This window comes from Mustela putorius, unplaced genomic scaffold, assembly GCF_011764305.1.
Source record: "Mustela putorius furo isolate JIRA1106 unplaced genomic scaffold, ASM1176430v1.1 tig00003853_pilon_pilon_pilon, whole genome shotgun sequence".
Lineage (NCBI taxonomy): Eukaryota > Metazoa > Chordata > Mammalia > Carnivora > Mustelidae > Mustela > Mustela putorius.
The window spans coordinates 83,303,160-83,314,093 of record NW_025422005.1 but is presented as its reverse complement, the minus strand read 5'-3'; the positions used below and the strand labels follow the sequence as shown (position 1 = coordinate 83,314,093).

The 10,934-nt window shown below is 33.3% G+C and overlaps 1 pseudogene; it reads right to left on the bottom strand.

Annotated features, from left to right (window-relative positions):
* Nucleotides 1-7,084: 7,084 nt before the first annotated feature.
* LOC123387280 lies at nt 7,085-7,622 on the bottom strand (annotated as a pseudogene).
* Between the last annotated feature and the right edge of the window lie 3,312 nt (nt 7,623-10,934).

The window sequence follows — 10,934 nt, the reverse complement described above, 5'->3', positions numbered from 1 at the left end:
CATAGCTTAAAAAACAGCATGTGTAAGCATATTAATTATACATTTTAAAGTTGATAAAGCACTACTTCATTTATTTACTTGTTTATTCAACATTGACTGAGAAGCTTCTCTATGTGCCACACTGGGCTTAGTACCACAAATTCAAAAGAATGAGCTAGAGCTGATCCCTGTCTTCAAGGAGTTTTGATCAAGAAAACACTCAGCATCTATTTTTATGGTAATCTCAAATGATTTAACGTTCTAGTTAACATGGGTCAGACAATAATAAAGTAATTTCATAAACTATCTAAATTTATTTTTTCATACTTGGGCTTCAAACTATCGATCAGCATAAAGGGCATGGAGGCTGTTCAGATGATAATCACAATTCAAAAACAGAACTTTCACACAATCATAAAGGATCGAGAAATATCTAAGTTTGAGTAAATAAATATTATTAAATAATAGTCCCAATATAATGAAACAACCATCATGGAAAGGTCTTTGAGGGATGCCAAAAGAATTTTGGTACAACCATGAGCAAAGGAGACAAATTTAGTTAGAATCAGAATAAAAAACAAATTCCTTAGTTACATCTGCCTAGTGGGGTTACCATTTTTCAATTCAGAAGTGAAAGTTAAAAGCAAATCATTATTTTGAATGTATTATAAATTGTCATATAATAATATGTATAGTTCCTGCAGTGTGGCTTCATCCATTCTCAAACAACTCTATTCTCTTAATATAATCCCAAGTTTAAGAAACACTTCAGGCGCTCCTGCAAACAAATGCCTAGCTCCCATTTCATCACTGTTTTCAAACTTCCTATGCCTGGAACAAGCCTTTCTTATTACAGATTGATACTGTCATGGGGGTATTTTTGTATGGGGCACAACACATTATTTCTAAACGCTTGTCTTACAACTTCGATATTATCTAGCATCTTTTTTTTTTTTTTAAAGATTTTTATTTATTTATTTGAGAGAGAAAGAAGGGAGTGTGTGTGAACTTAAACAGGTGGAGCAGCAGAGAGAGAAGGATAAGCAGGCTCCCTGCTGAGCAGGGAGCCCAATGTGGGGCTCCATCCCAGGACTGTGGGATCATAGCCTGAGCTGAAGGCAGACACCCAACCCACTGAGCCACCCAGGCGCCCCAATATTATCTAGCATCCTAACCAGTTTTGCTCCTGGTTTTCGTTGGAAGACATCTTCTCTGGTCAGTAAACTGCATAACTCACTCATGCATGCACCCCAGTCAAAAGAAGCAACATTCCCAAGGACGTCAACAATGTTCACAGATATATCGAGTTTTAAAGATTTATTTTTATTTTTATTTATTTGACAGAGAGAGATCACAAGTAGGCAGAGAGGCAGGCAGAGAGAGAGAGAGAGAGAGGAGGAAGCAGGCTCCCTGCTGAGCAGAGAGCCCGATGCGGGACTCGATCCCAGGACCCTGAGATCATGACCTGAGCCGAAGGCAGCGGCTTAACCCACTGAGCCACCCAGGCGCCCATATATCGAGTTTTAAATACGTTCTTACTTCAATAGCATTGGTACTCATCTTCAACCTATACTCATTTCACTGGTTTTCATATCCATCTTTGTTGAATTTAATCTGAGTCTCTTGGTTGTCATCATGCAGAGGCTAATCTGACATTTCCTTTATTGTGAACCCCATACAACATGGAGAGAACTGTCATCAACTTTTACTCCTTGCACCTAAGAAATGAGATGCTGCAGGGAAAGATTGAGATCTGTGAGGGTTAGTTTCTCCCAGATAGTATAATTAATTGAAAAAAATTGTGTATGCACACTGTGGTGAATTCTTTAATATGTGATTGGTTTTTTACTTATTCCTTTTTGTTCTTAGTGTTGTAAAATGTGACTTTTCTGGGGGAAAACCTATCTTTCATACTCTTCACTATTTTCCATCTTTTTTGTCTTTCTAACCAAATTCTTCATAATTTCTTAACTATTGTCCACTTCCATAGTATTTGGCTATACTATGCTACTGCTGAAACTATCCACTGATTTCTTCATTTTGATTATTGTCATTTTATTTCCAGAATTTCTGTTTGGTTCTTTTTCAAGTCTGATATTTTAGTCCATAAAGTTTCCATTTCCTGCCAGAATTTTTTTTTCTTTTTTTTTTCCTGCCAGAATTTTCAAACATGGGTTTGTTCTCACTCTTATTCTGATGCTTTATCATTTCAATCTGGTTTAATATTTTAATATGTCAACTTTTTGCATATATGCATGTTTTCGGTTTTTTGTGGGTTTTTTGTTTTGGCTTTTGTTTTTTGGTCTATTGAGTCATCTGATTTCCATATATAATATCTTATTCATTATATGCCTACTAAAATTTGACCAGTGCTAATGCCTGTAATGGATACAATACTGGCAGGAAAGACAGCAGATTTCTTATTGGAAACAATGTAAACCAGAAGGCTGTGGATCAACATCTTCTAGATAATGAAAGATAAAAAGTCTGTCAAATTAGCAAAAATATTCCAAATATTAAAGCAAAATAAAAAAACTTTCAGATATACAAAAGCCAAAAATATTAATCACCAGCAAACAGAAAAAAATGTTAAAGAAAGTCCTGCAGGCTAAAGAAAAATAATAGCAGATAGAAATATGAATCTATACAAAGAAATGAAGACTACTACAAATGGAAATGAGTTTATAAATTTTTTAAATCTTAAATTTAAAAATCTCTTTAAAATATGATTGAATATTTAAACAAAAATAACAATGAATTATTGGGTTTAGAATATCTGTAAAAGAAAAATCAATAACATAAGCAGAATAAAAACTGGGAGTAGAAAAATAAATTATTATAAAGTCCTTATTGGGAATATAATTTTATATGATATTGTGTAAAGGTCAGTTATGTACTTAAAGGTGTATACTTAATGCCTTTCAAAAAACTAAAAAAATATTTGTAGCTAATAAATATAGAGATCAAATGGAATCATAAAAACATTTTAAAAAGTACTCAATCCAGAAGAAAGCATACAAGGAGGAAAGAAGAACAGAGGACAAATGTGACAAATAGGAAACAATTAGTAAGATGTCAGACTTAAACCCAACCATAGTTATTAAAAATATTAAATATAAATGGTCAAAACAATATGATTAAAATAAAAATTTGCCAGGTTGGATTAAAAGACTCAGTTTAATGCAGCCTACAAGAATCCCACTTTAAATGTAAAGAAACAGATTAAAAGTAAAATAAAGGGAAAGATGTATTCTGGCAACCCTAATTCAAGGAACGATGTAGTGAATATAGTAAAATGAAAAAACAGGTTTCAAAGCGAAATATATTATTAGAGATAAAAAAATCATTTAATAACCAAAAAGGGATCAATTCTATAAGAGAGCATAGCAATTCTAAGAGTTCATATACCTAATAACAAAGCTTCATAACATCTGAAGTAAAAAAGGAGGCAATTACCCAAGGTGAAGTAGATAAATCCAATGGAAGTCAAATATTTCAATATTCTTCTCTCAATATCTGATAGAAAAAAGGAGATTAAAAAAATCTGTATGGATATATAAGATTTAAAAAAAGACTATCAACACTTTGGGACTAATTGGTGTTTATAGAACATATTGCTAATAATGGCAGAATATGTATTTTTTTTCAAAAACACATGGAGCTTTTATTAATAAATTATTTGAGAGTTTAGTAAGTTGCATGGAAAAATGATCAACAGATAAAATCATGTTTATATATGTCCCTGACATAAATTTTAAAAATATAATTTTTTAAACATAGTATTTACAAATACATAGGAATAAGTGTAAATGAATAACAAAAATTTTGTATAAGCTATTCAGAAAAAAAATAGGAAATTTGTGAAAAAATCATGACAATGCCTAATAAAGAGTTGCCAGATACATGAATAGGCTAATTCAATATTTTAAAGTGTCAGGATTTCTCAAATAATATAATTTCATATCAATTTTATTCACAACCCAAATAGAATTTTTCAAGGAACTAGACAAACCAATGCTGAAATTTATGTAGAAGAGAAAGGTAAAAGGTTAATAAAGAGAGTCTTGATAAATAGTGTACAGATGACGTTATTTTTCATTTATTAAGACTTGTTAGGCAGCCATAATAATTAAAACTGTATAATATTGCTAATACAGTGATAGAAAATTTCACTATTGCTTGAATTGTAAAGTCCTGAAATAGATCCACACAATAAGCAAACTTAATGTATGGGAAAGCTGGTATGGGACATTACAGGGAAATTAATAAGCCTGGACAATAGTATAACCATAAGAAAGGGCTGAAAGAGAATTGTTACTTTGCATCCTATGTAAAAATCAATTCACAATTGGTTAAAAACTTAATTATGAAAGACAAATATTTTAGCAAGACACAAAAGCATTAAATTAAGAAAATTAATAAATTTGAGAAGTAAAAAATAAATTGATTAGCAAAAGTCATCATAAACAAAGGATATGAATAAAGGAAACTTCTTATAGTGAAACTCTAAGTTAATGCCATCACCAATAAAACAATTTAGTACTACATCACGAAGCTCAACATGCACATAACCTGCAATCCAGAAATCCCATTGCTGGGAACTTTTGCGCACGTGCACTTGGATACATGTACAAAAATGTTCATACTTGTGAAACTAGAAACAAGTTAATGTTCATCCACAGAAGGCACAGAGAAGCTGTACTTTATTTCTACCTCAGAATATCATACGATCATGAAAAATCATGAACGATAGCTATATGTAATAACCTGGAGGAAACAGAGAAAACACTGACCAAGTCTCCCAAGATTACATACAGTATGATATGATTTTTCAAGCTCAAAAGAAAGCAATCTAAACAATGTACTGTTCTACGGGTGCCTGGCTGGATCCATCGGTTAAACATCAGACTCTCGATTTCAGCTCAGGTAATTACCTCAGGGTATGTAAGATCCAGCCCCACCTAGGGCTCTGTGCTAAGCAGAGAGTCAGCTTGAGATTCTCTCTCCCTCTGCCCTTCCCTCCACTCACACTCTCTCTATATAAAAAATTAATTAATTTTTTAAAATTTACCATTCTAATGTTTAAGTAGTGTTCACATATTTTCATGTTAATATCTGCATCAAAACCTTCATCTGTTTTTAATGCATTATTTTGTATATTTCAAATATTAAAAGATAAAACTTGTTAAAATCTACTGTCCTCATTTTAAATTGATGCTTAGCTTCAAAAGAGCTGATTAAGTTTTCCCCCAGCATCATTTTCTGCAATCAAAATGGATCAATGTCATCTACCTTCTGTAACCCTTCCAGTTTTTCTGTTCTTCACTGAACCAACCTCATGCTATTATCATTCCCTTTATGGTATAGACCATAAAAAATAGAAGTTGCATTTAAGTAGGTGTTGCACATTTGGGGAGGATTACTTTCTAAATGTTTCTTGTTATTTCACTGTTAATATATCCCCAAACCAAGTAAGTAGTTTGGATAGGAGTACTCTTGCTGACTCATTTTAAGCATATAGTCAAAGCAATAATGTCTAGTAATTTATTCCCATATGTATAGCTTACTTTTATCACATTATTTAGTACAGAGTATTTATTCTATCTTTTGGGGATCAGAGAGCTAATTTTTGAAAATCACCTTGAATCACATGTCTATTTCCAAAGCAACTATGAACTTTATTCAAATTTGAGTAGGACTACCTGAACCAAACTATCTGACCAATATAGGGCAAAGAAAGCATCTGGAATTGTAGGTTCTAGTCTTAATTCTACCACTAAGAGCAACAAATTCTTATTCAAATTAATCTCATACTCCAAGTCTCAGTGTTGTCATGTGTCAGTAGAAATGTTAGTATACTTCTCCCTTAGGTAAACTACTTAATTCTACTTCTAAAATAACAAAGTGCTTCATGAGTTTTTTGTAAAAATGAAAAGAAATCATTTTTACAAGATACAAAGAATTAGTGTTTGATACTTAGAAATTATTAGCAGGATTGATGTTAAATATTTGGGATAGTCTCCTTCCAAATGCATTCCCTGTACTGTCATGTATCCATTACTATTCTCCTCTTAATTTTGAATTCTAAAAATCACATACACATATTCATTAAAATAAGAAGACATGATAATGAAAAAATTTATCTTCTTTCTTTTCTTAAAATTCTGAGTAAAACTAACTTTAATTTTTTATCTTCACACTTAAAAAGTTATCTGATGGCCACCAGTTTCCCAATCCTAGCTTTGGTTACTAGCTTACAAATCTTAAGATAAATTCTTCTCATTTACCTAGTGTTCAATTTCTACCAGTTTTAATATAGACCAGCATAAATACCATTATTGACTGCTTTGTATGAAATCCATTATTCTACAGATCCCATGTAGTTGTGGGATAAAACCAGAAACCTCCACCTTTTATGTGAACTTCAGTGGTACTGTGAAGACCAAGGTACTTTTGCTTTGGTTAAGCAGGATTTCTTTTCCTTTGTAAGAGAACCCCTTGCAACAGGTTTAATCAATTCCCCTAAAAATGCTGGCATTTTTTCAAACTATTCTTCCAGAAACAGCAGTTATATAAATAGAATATTGGATTCAACCTAAAAATGTGGGCCCTAGTTAACATTATTCTGCATATGAACATGATAAAAGATTAAGATATTCTTCACATTTCCAAACAAAATTCAATTTAAAAAGCTTGTTCTTACCAAACTTCTAAAAACAGCCATTTGAGGGTAAACTAGTAGAGCATTATATTTCCCCAATGAAGCTGTAGGTTTCATTACATGCACCAACAAATCTACATGGCTAACTTCTGCATTCCACTTTTGTACAATTTGTGTTGTATCTATTATACCAAACAGCATTTTAAGCACTGACACATAAACTCCCTAATAAGATAATGCAAAGACAAAAGCATTTATCTTATTAGAAACAAGAGACACCATCATTTATGGTCTTCAAACATGATTACAGTTTAACTTTCATAATTTGACAATGCATTCATGGAACAATCTGTAGACAATTCATTTTAACAGACAAAATTAAAGAACACTTTGAAGCAGACATGACTCTCCTAAATTATTTATTAGGTAAGGATTTTACAAACATTACTTATACCAGCAGAAATGGTAGAGTAAGAAAGTACTGTATCTTCTCCATGCTGCATAGTGAGAACTACCGATAAGTGTGGTGAACTTGTGACCCCAATGCCACAGCACCCACAGCCTGCAGATGTCAGTCCTCACATCTTCCTGTGCTTTTGGACTGGTCTGGTGTCCACTGGTGTCAGGATTTCTTCTGAAAGTTTTATGGAATGCATCAGAGAGGATAATCTCAAATGATTTATACATGTAACCTTCACCAACCCAGTAAGAATTCAAGACTCTGAGAGTCCCACAGTGGCATCTAGCAACTGCAACAGACCAAAGGCTTTGGGCAAGCTTTAGCTGGTTAATACCATGATGGACAGGCACCCCTAGGTAGCACCCTTAGAGCTGGGCATTTGTGGCTACAACATTGCACACGAATCCAATATATGATGTAACCTTGTCTGGTCTAGCACCCCAGTCTGCAGGCTTTACTGGGCTAGGATGGGCCAGGGGTTCTGTGAAGCACAGAGAGCTGGTGGTACTGCCAACAACACATCCATTGAGCCAATGGCAGCTATGAGACAAAAAGGAAAGGGCTAAAAGCTAGTTTTCCTTTCAAAAGAAAGCACATAAGCAACAGGATGTGTGGGAGAATGAGAGAACTGATAGAGAACAGTTATATGAAACATAGGAGATGTCCTTTGAGGATCTCAAACTCTGGCCTTATTCTTCTTGATGAAGATGAGGTAGAGAGAGGGAAATAGGAATCTCAGTTTAGTCTTGTGATCTAGGAGCAGGGGGAAAAAATGTGCTTTTCTTCCTATGGAATAGCCAGAGGAATGTAGCAGTGATTATAGCAAAGCCTCCCCTTTTGTGTGATGCCAGCAAAGCTGAATAAGAGGTGTTGGTTAATGGGCCTGAGCCTCACTCCAGTCTCTTTCACAAAAAATGGTAAATAGGTAAATATAATAATGCTAAGGGGGGACTGGCAGGCATACAAAGGCCTAGGTAGGGAGAAGGAGTCAGAGTAGTTGTATCAAGGCCATGGTAGGACTATGAACATTAGCGCATGTCAGTGTAAGATGGTAAGGGCCAACTGAAGGAAAGTATACCGTAATCAATTATAGAAAACACCAGAAGGTGGCAGTGAGCCAGACATACCTTCCTTCATGGTGCCATGTACATATACATCGATATCACTCTGGGAGATGTGAGATATAAAGAATTTGATTTCATTGAGTCATCATTTCCTCAAAAAGAATAAGTTTTCAACTAATAGGCTGGGTTATATTTATCATTAAGACTAAGACTCCCTGTATAAAGAAGAAACAGGAAGAGACTTGCTAAGTAAATTTCTACTTATCAATGGAGAATAAAGCATTTTTAAAAGATTTGTTTACAGGAATTATTATTGTTGTTGTTGTTGTTGTTATATTATTATTATTACTTTTGCCATCAGATCCCCTTTGTCATGTGCCTTGAATAGTTTCAACTAAAAACTCAGCTATTTAAATCATACAGCATTTACTTCTATTTAGGATATGGAATAGATCATTCTCACATAATAATAGATTATTCTCACATCAACAAAAATAAAACATCCAGAAAGCTACAATATCACAATTGTTTTTTAGTCCATCAGAGAGTTGAGTTTTTATAATGAATGCATTAACTTAAAATCCCACTGTAAGAAGTTCCATTTATTCACATATAGGAAACTTGAATTCCAAAGAGAAACCAGACTCTTCAAAGGCAGACAAGGCAAGAGAGCTGCCTTACCCATGGCTGAGACTAGGAGGAGGTAACCACCATACAAATGGATACAGATAAATCACCTAAACTTTAACAAATTGTTAAAAGCCAAGTTTGGGGTAACATCTCATTCTGGAACAATCAGAGCCAGAATAAAAATGCTCTCATTCTGGAGTAAATTAAAAAATAATCTTGGTCCTAAGCTTCTATAATGACACAAGCAAAAGTCTTCTAATTCTAAGGGAGAGCATGAAACTTCTGCCCAAGACCAATCACAGACACAAGGCTGGATTTGGCTACTAAGGAGTGAGCTAAGGCTCAGGAAAGCAAAGAGAATGTTACCCATAATGTCCAAGTATAAAGTGCCTATCTAAGCCTGGAGGGTGGATGAGAGCACTTACTAACAAGCAACAGCAATCTAGTGGTAGAGGAAAAGCAAGAGTATATATATTTATATCTGATAAATTTCTGAAAGCTGCAGGTAGAGCACAAATACTGAGAAATACCACCACCATTATGGTACTCTATATACAAGACGGGAAGTAGTAGCCTGCTGCTGAACAATTTGGAGACTATCGTGAAACTGAATTTAATGAGCACAAGCAACTCAAACCCAGTCCTGATTCAAGCCCTCCACCTCCCAAAATAAAGACCTGACAAAAAAGGTATACATATTGCTATTGCCTAGGATAAATACTATTTCCCTCTGCATCTTCTGTTATACACATGATGTCTGGAATTCAAGAAAAATTGTGAGGCACAGCAAAGGAAAATCATTGTCAAGAGATAAAGCAGTCAAAAGAACCAGACTCAGATGTCAAAAATTGTGAAAGAGAAACTTTAATATAACAATGATTATAAATTGAAGGATATAATGAAAAGGATACCACAAACGACTAATGGAAGAATTCCAGCATAGAAATGGAAAATATGTGAAAAGTCAAATAAAAATCCTATAAATAAAGAATATAATATCAGAGATGAAGTATTCCTTAGATGGGCTCATCAGCAGATATGACAAAGATGAGGAATCAATCTAAACTTAAGGATAGGTCTATAAAAATTATCAAAATGTAAGGATAAGAAAAGGTGGAGAGAGAGAGAGGCAAAGAATTAGGAGAGGGAAGATAATGAGAGCATATATATATATATATATAAGCATCAAAAGTATTAAATACCTAGGGATTTAATGAGATAATCTAAGGATAAATCTGATAAATGCAGCATAAATTGTGTATACTAAAAACTACAAAATGCTGATGAAGAAAATCAAGGACCTAAATAAATGGAGAGATATACCATTTTCTTGACCAGAAAACTCAGAGAGAAAAGAAAAAAAAAAAGTTTGGGTCTAGATGAGGGGTAGAATTCAAGAACTGTGAGGAAATACTGAATATTCTAATATAAGTGAAGTTAGAGTCCTAGAGGAAAAGAATTATGGCTATATATTTCTCCAAAAATGTTTAAAGACATCAACCCATAATTGCAAGATCCCAGAAAAACACAGGGAGGATCTATTGCTCTACTATTCTAGTTAGAGGTAACTGGTGTGACATCTTTAAAGTACTGAAAGAAAAATATGTCAACTCATACTTCTGCAACCAGGAAAAATATTTTACAAAAATTAAAGGAAAATGGACACTTTTTCCCAGTCAAATAAAACTGGAGAAAATTCATTTCCAGTATAACTGAGCTGCAAGAAATGTTAAAGGAAAGTCTAGGCAGAATAAGTATTATATGACATTGGAAATGGATCCACACAAAGAAATGAAGATACTTCTAATTATACAAATAAAGATAAATAGAAAAGATATTTTTTCTTATTTTTAATTGCTTTAAAAGATATTTGACTGTTTAAAGCAAAAATTTTAACAATGTACTACAGGATTTAAAGTACACATAATATTAACATATGTGACAACAATATTACAAAAGATGGAAAAAACACTGGAGGTATACTGTTGTACAGATCTGAAGCTATTTATGAAATAATATATTATTACTTGAAAGCAATCTCTGTTAAACCCTTGGGACAAACACTAAAAAAGAAAAAAACAGTTATTAGCTATTAGTAGTGATAAATGAATTTTTTTAAAAGGAGATTCAATTTAAAAGA